Below are 8,187 nucleotides of genomic sequence, written 5' to 3' on the forward strand. Positions count from 1 at the left end.
CCCATGCAGAATGGTAAATTTTTTAACTTTTCAAAAAATGTTGCAAGACAGGAAAACCCAGTTCACGTCAGGGCCCAGCAGGCACGAACCCAAGGCAGCTTCTGCCTTGCCTGTGTTCACTTGCAGGCACTGTCCATTCCAGGCTCAGTAATGCAGTCCCACACAGAACTGTCAAGCATTCACCAGCCCTTGGCCTCCGCCTATCCATATTAATATCCTTTGGGTTGCAGGCCCGTAGTATGGATTATGTAGTAAAATGGCCACCTTAATCTCAACTATGCCCAAACCACTTGGGAACATGTACAGCAACCAAAGTTGCTATTACGTGTTTAAACACAGGAGTATTTACACATACCATTCTCACAGAAATAAAGAAGTCCCTATTTCTGGGAGCACTGGACTACCCAGAGAGGTTGTGCAGTCTCCCTCACTGGAGATACTCACAAACCATCTGGACACAATCCTGTGCTGTGTGCTCTGGGATGAACCTGCTTGAGCAGGGAGGCTGGACCAGATGACCCACTGTTGTCCCTTTCAACTTGACCCATTCTCTGATTTCTGTTAATTTAGAGAATCAGCCTCAATTCACATTCCCGTCCACAATGTACTCTAAAGACTTTTCCCTTCCCAGTTACACCTGTGAGCCTAAGAATGAAGAGGATAAATAGCAGGGATGAAGTAACATGAAGTGGTGTAAACAATGCTAACTCAAAGCATGTGCATGTTGGATTCAAATGTGCTTGTTTCACTTTTTGTCTCACCTCTCCCAAATTGTAGGTTGGAAGGAAGATATAAGTCTGCTTGAAGGAGCCAGGAATCTGCCAACCCAGAATCCAAAGCACCAAGCCATGAAGATTGTGGAGGTGATGGCCTAAAGTTGGTGCTGTGGGTAACCATTTGACTGGAAAAGGGGGAACTACCAGATTACTTCCAAAACAGAGAAACATTCAGAGCAGCAGTGAAAGATTATTTTAGCAAACATAGTTTGGATTAAGCCACAAGAAGCCAAAGGAACATCAAACACTACAGAAAGAGCTTTCAGTAATAGGGATAATTATTTGGGCTACTTGTCCTGAGAGTTGCAAAAATCATCAAGAGGTCACAGGGTTAATCCCTAACTTGGCATTTATAATTCATTTATTTTTACTCTATCCAATTGGGAGAAACTCAATTTTAAGTTTGTTCTGTAGTTAGCCACCAAGAGTCAAGTGCTCCATTTCCAAAAGTGCCCTATTAATCTGTATATACTTCATAACAAGTTAATCTGACACACTTCAGTTGTATTCCCTTCAATGACTTCTCAAGGAATACCAGTCATTCACTTCCATCAAGAGAGTCTTCCCATGTGCAAAGGAATATCCTAACCCATGGGAGACCTTGAAAAGCATAAAAAAATCACCTACCGAGTAACAAATTATTTCTATACAATACCTCTTGAGTGAAGAGATTTGCCTGGCAGCAGTTTGGGATATTTTGGGCACGTAGGAGGAGGAGGACAGCAAAAAGTGATGAAAATGCATAGACATGCTCAGAAAGCATTGTGATGGATGCACGTATGGAAAGTGAAATGCTGAGAACACTCTGTGCTCGTGATACTCCTATCCAAGATGTCTCTGGAGGAGAGAACCTGCAACCAAACATATAGGGGACAACATTTCCTCAGGTATACAAGTTCTTTACCTTTTAATCACCAAAATTTCCATTTAAAGTTCTGTTCAGTGTCTTGCTCCACAAACATGTCTGAAGAATGTCAGTATTTTTGAAGCTTAGAGAGACAGTTAACATTTTTTCCCTGAGAAAGTTATATATCATAGGAGAACTTGGACTTGTGTAGAGGTTTCACTATAAAGACAATCCCAGGGAGAGTTTGGTTATATGAAGAAACTTACCTTAAAAAATAAAAAAAGAAAGCCCCAACATCTCCTCAGTGAAAGCCATACACACAGTATCATGACATTGTGTTGTCATATCCATAAGGCTGCACAGACATCCTGACTGTGTCCTGGATGAAAAAGTGAAAATTCTTATAATTGATTTAAGGTGTAGGCAGATCTGTGTATGAATTTCATTTTTTTCTTTATCTTCCTCTCTAAACATAGCAATGGTATAGCTAATATTTGGACTGTTGGAGGTTTTGTTGGGGTTTTTTTACTACTTTATTGTTCATCTGGTAGTAAAAGTAACTTCAGTGTTACTGGCAGACAGCAAGGTGCTCTGTTCCTAAGGGTGTAGCTTAACCATATAAGCACCACTTACCCCTGCCATGTCCAGAACCCCAGTGCAAGAACCAAGGAAACCTGGCAGACAGAATCCCTGCTATTCTATAATAAATACTTGGCCCAATCATGCTATTAGATATGGTAGGAGATACACAGTCTGGTGAAGCACTTAGGTCTGTGTGTCCATATCGATCCCTGGTGGGCCCCTTTTCTGGGCTTGTTACACATGCTGTAACTGCTATCACTTCTTCCTTCCCAGTCTGGCAGTCTGCAAGATGTGCTGCACTGCTAGGGAGGAAGTCAGTGGGGAAAGCAAGTATTTGAACAATTATACTGAGAAGAACAAATTTGAATCTGGGGACATAAAGGCTGTTGGTTTTAGTTAGTGGTGACTCATCTTGTTTCCCACCAGGAAGCCACAGATCAGTGTATTTCAAGTATTGCTGATTCCTATTATCTGTTACGCTGAGAGAACAAGGAGGAAGAAATTAAAAACACTCAAACCACAGTAAGAACACAGCTAAATAACATATGGGCACGTCATAAACCAGCCTTCCTAAACTACACATAAAAGCATGCTACAAATAAACCACCTAAAACTAGTCAGAAGTATTTGGTAGGGTTTGTTGCAGGTCATCCAGATTCCTCTCCCAGCTGTCCACCACGAGCAGATGAGCACTGCTCATAATTCCAAACCTGGGGCTGTTTTCAAAAACAAAGACTGCAGCCTTACTGGAACCCTGAAGTAGACAGGGACAGAAACACCTTCAATATGCCGGCTTCCAAAAATTCCCACTCAATCTAGCCTCTGGAGTGGGGGGCAGGGCTTGGTTTTGGTGGTTTGGGGTTTTTTTAGTGGTTTATTTTCTTAGGTTGCAATGCAAGATGTAATCAAAAGTATGTATCCTATTACCATCTGTTAAAACCAGGTGGGGCAGTGTTCTTTATCTCTTCCACAACCCATCCCTCATAACTCCAGGGGGATCTCTTCTGTTAATGTGCATTGAGTCAGTCGCTGCATGGCTGATAAAATGACATCACCCCATTGTGAGATGGTCCACACTGGGGAGGAGCCAGGCATTCCTACCTGGATATAATCTGAGTCACAGAACACCACAGGCAGCCTTTCTCCACTGGATTCCCTGAGCAAGACCAGAGCCATCTACACCACTGAACCTTCAGAGGAAAACTACATCCTTCTACAGGATCATTGCTTCAACAGAACCACATCCGTCACTCCAGGGAGACTGCAGCCACCATTTCAGACTGCTACCAACACCCTGACCAGTGGGGTGTCAGGTTGTATTCTGACTGTCAGTTGTTTTTCTTTTTACTACTGCATTTTTATTCTAATTTTCCTAGTAAAGAACTTTTATGCCTATTCCCATATCTTTGCCTGAGAGCCCCTTGATTTCAAGATTATAATAATTCAGAGCTGGGGGTGGGGGGGGGTGTTTACATTTTTCCATTTCCTGCCTTCCTTAGCAGACACCTGTCTTTTCAAACCAAGACTTTATTATCATGGCAGAGTCTAGTGAGGGAAGCATTACAACAGAGAAAAAACACGACAATTCTCTCACTAAAGCCAGGAAGTTATATTCTTTCTCTTGGATGATTCTCAAAAAGCTCATTAATTCCAAGGGCTTCCACTCTCCTTCCTAGTTGGACTAACCAGAGTACACCAGGGGAGAAAATTTCTATATTAGGCAATTTATGGAACTAATGGCAAGCAATCAAATCTCTTCAGAATTTTAAAAATCAGTTAACATACATAAAACCATGCCACAGGCTTGCCATTATGGTTTTGGCCATTTTGAAGGAAAAAGGTCTATTAAATATTTTAGGAAAGACTCTGAAATTTTCCAGAGTGGTTCATGATCTTAATTCAAATTCTAATGTTTCAAATTCTAAATTGTAGAGGGATGGAGGCCTCAGTCTTCCCTGGGCTTCAGAGAGGTGCAAGGCCTTGACATGCACCTCAGTGGCTGAGCAGATGTGTGCAGATGGTCTTAATACAGAGCCCTTTGGCCAGATACACGACCCAGACTGACTGTATTTCCAACATGTCACAGGGGTGTGAAATTGTGTCACTCCAGAGAGTACACCGTCCACCTTGTATGCCTTGTTAAGTAGGTGGTAGGTATGAAAGCAATGACAGGGAGAAAATGTGTTTAAGGATGTAAGGATGGCAGCACAAGAAAGATTACTTCTTTTCCTGTTGTAGAAAATTCTCTGCCTGTTCTAGTCATTCACTGGAACTAGACTCCAGCTCATTTGTTGTTCCTGGGTGCACACATCTACACACGTTCATTCTGCAACACGTTGTTCATCTGCCAATTCCACCCACACACCTGCAGACCCCATCATGAGATGTCAATCTCAGTTTTAGAAATCCCACATATCTTAAGAGATGTTTTGGTTTTCTTGTCTTGATGGACATAACTAAAAAAGGTTTTCATGCTAAATAAAATGTAATGTCACACTGTAATCTTAGTGAGCACTATGAATATCAGAAGCACCCCAAGACTCTCCAAACTGTAACAGAAGTAATGCCATCCTCCTTTTCCTAAAAGGAGGTCTAAAGCAATAAAGTTCACAACAAGTGCGCACAGATCAGGTTGCCAGGTCTACTTTCACCTTCTGATGAATCAGCCAAGAAAGCTATGATGCCAAAACTCTCTGCAAGAAACCAAGAAAAAGGGGCTGGAATCAAATTGTATCTCATAAAGATAATACCATGAACATTACCATAATAAACAGAGAAATTACACATGCTGTGTAAGAGGAGCTGGGCTACATCTTGTTATACAGAGCCAATAATGTATGTAGCAATTAAACAATATTTGATCATCAAATAAGAAATGAATTATTGTCATAACCTGGCTGTTCTACAGGATGTACTCTGTTGTCATGAATTTGCAAACAATTTATGTTTTCAGCTTCACAAAATAAAGTCTTTGCCACATGAAAGGTAAAAGTTTTTTGTTTATTATACCATTTACCAAATATATTTTTAATATCTTTCCAAGGTCTCAGACTGATTTGTGTTGGAGGACAAGCCTCGGTTTTCCATGATATAGATACAGAATTTAAATTATAAAAGAAATATGATTTGCTTTAAGAATGTACTCTGAGAACAGGCATAATCGGGAACTGATCCAAATTCTCCTGGTTTATTCTATGGCATTCTGTCTACTGGAACACAAAGCAGCTATTCACTGCTTGTTATTCTACACTTTTTGATTTAATGTACTACCAAAACCCCCTTTTTCTCCAAAAAACATTTCCAGAATTACTTTCTTAGCTACCAGTCCTACTGTACTGGCTTATCTCAGTTCTGAGGTCAGTAATTAGTTTGCAAAGCACTTGTAAATGAAAGAATTGACAAATATTGTTGGAAAAGATCCTCTTTTCAGGTTCACATCAGAAATCCCACTGACTTCAGCAGATTAGAAATGATCAGACTCATTTTGCACACACATACACAGAAAACCTACAGAAAAAGTATTGAATAAACAATGTGTTTCCCACCTAACTGTATCAAATGAAGCCATGAGCTAAAAACCCTAAAAGCTTGGAAAGTCTTATGTGAAGAAAAGGGTATCATATGACAGAAATGCATAATAGAACTGATAACCAAGAACATCATCATCATCATCATCATCATCTTATGTTTAACTTAATGATAAAATCAGCACTGCAACCTATAACCTTCTGGTTTTATGTTCACTAATATCATAATTCCTATTAAGCTGCCTGTCTTCCTACCTTTCATAACATTCCCAATAACTAGACACATCCATATGTGTTTAAAAGCCATTCCATTCTTCTTCTTCAGGTCTTCTTAGAATATTTCTATCTTTCTATTTCAGCACTAAAAAAAAAATCCCTCATTTTTGGAAATAAGGACCATTTTCACTGTTTTCCTGGTACAGTACAGAGGCATCTGGTCAATGCTTAAACTTTAAAATATAACTACCTTCATTTTAAGAACCCTACCCTTCGAATAAAGTTCTTCTGGTTCTGCCCTTCAACTCTCCCAAAAGATAAAGCTGCAGAGCTCTGAGAACTTCCCAGTGTCCACTTACTACAACTCCTCCTTTTCTCTTTCCTGGATTTTTTTTTTTTTGCCTCTGCTTTTGGGCTTCTGTCCAATGAAAGCCTTTGCATAAATGTAGCATTGAAATAGGTTTTACCATCAGAGAAGACAACTAAATTAAAGCAAATAGGTTGGACAGAGGACACAAATCAAACTGCATATATTTTCATATAGTATAGCAGATGAGTGTTTTTCACGCCCAATAGGAACATTGCCTTCAGGGACCCCAGGCTAACACTGACCACTGAATCAGATATCCATATTGTCCATAACAAGCACAAGTGAAACCTGCTGCTGACCACTTGCTTACTTTACTTCATCTGCTGCTCTAAGCAAATGCATTTTTTCATGTCTGGAAAAGTGTTTTCACAATTGATTAAATAAATACTGCAAATTAGACTGTTATATTATTACCTTATCTTATATTAGTTACCTTCTAGGTAACTCCTCCCAAAGGGATCTTAGGAACTGTTCTCTATGCTCCTTCTTTTTAAATGAATCCCAGTGACTTTTTTTTATCTTTCCCACTGTTTTTGCATATCACCTATAATATATTTTTAATATTGAAAATCTGCATAGCATGCAGTTGTTTAATGCCTTTCATTAAAGGCTCTCAAAGCATTTTGTTGTCACTAATCAGTTCAATCTCACCAACCCAGGCATACACAAGCATTATTCCTATTCTGTAGACAAGAAAACAACTACCGAGAGGACTGAGTGGCAGAATTCATTCCTGCATTCAAACTCCAACCACTAGATCACAAACTGCTTGCAAAAAGACCAACTGTTCTCTCATGCTCAGAGCTGTAGGACTTCATTAACAGGAGTTCCTCCAATAACTTGCTGTGTCTTCTCTCAGATATTTCCTTAGCCACTCATTTATTGGCAGGTTACCTACAGATGCTAACATAGCATACAGACACCAAGAACAGAGGCCAGTAGAAAATAAGCTATTAAAAAGGCACTTTCACAGTTATTTTAGCATCAGTTTAACAAGTTGAAAAATACATAAAAGCTACATATTTTTACATGTTTTTCCTTCAACACACTGTTTACTTCTTGGGCCACCATCTTCAGCATTCTTCACTGTCAGCTGAATTACTTTACACAAGACACTACTGGAAAAAAATATTCAGAACGTGTGAAAGGAAAAAGGAGTTTCTACATCTCAAAATGTTAACTTCAAAGCTTTATTTTATCTTTATAGGTACCATCCTAACAGGTCATACATACATCTCTCAAGTGAGTGTTAGAAGTACTGAGAAGTGCCCTGTCATGTTGTGAAAATAATACCCCAGTTCAGATGTTTAACATAATGTGATGAATGAAACCTCCCTGTATTTCTCTCTCAAATCTATGAAGTGGGGAACTACTATGTTCCAGGATAGTCTCTGCAACTGATTAGAAATGGTACAGATTATACACTATGTAACACAGACTTTCACAAGTGAACCAGTTTTTCTAGGTTAGGAATTTACACAACAGGCAGCAATGCCATATACTAGAGTTTTGGAGGGTTTTTTTAAATGTTAAGTGATATGATTACAATCCTAACACAGAAAACAAAAATCCTGTTCCAGAGTAATGCAACTTCGGAAACTCTTCTGATATAATATTAACAATTGCAGAAATATGAATCAAATGACACTGTGAAACTGACCTTTAGTTTTGCTTATTTTCTATTATTAAGTTACCATCTCTAGAGTAGCTTGATCTTCATTGCATAGAATGGAAACTGCTTAAAGGATGAATCAGCAACACATATGGAAAGAAGTTGCTCTTGGTACAAATTTTGCCTCACTTGTGCAGATTAACATCTTGCTTTTGCTCATATTCACTACACCACACTCTAACAGTAGGAATTCATGA

The sequence above is a fragment of the Parus major genome, chromosome 2, assembly GCF_001522545.3.
Source record: "Parus major isolate Abel chromosome 2, Parus_major1.1, whole genome shotgun sequence".
Taxonomy (NCBI): Eukaryota; Metazoa; Chordata; class Aves; order Passeriformes; family Paridae; genus Parus; species Parus major.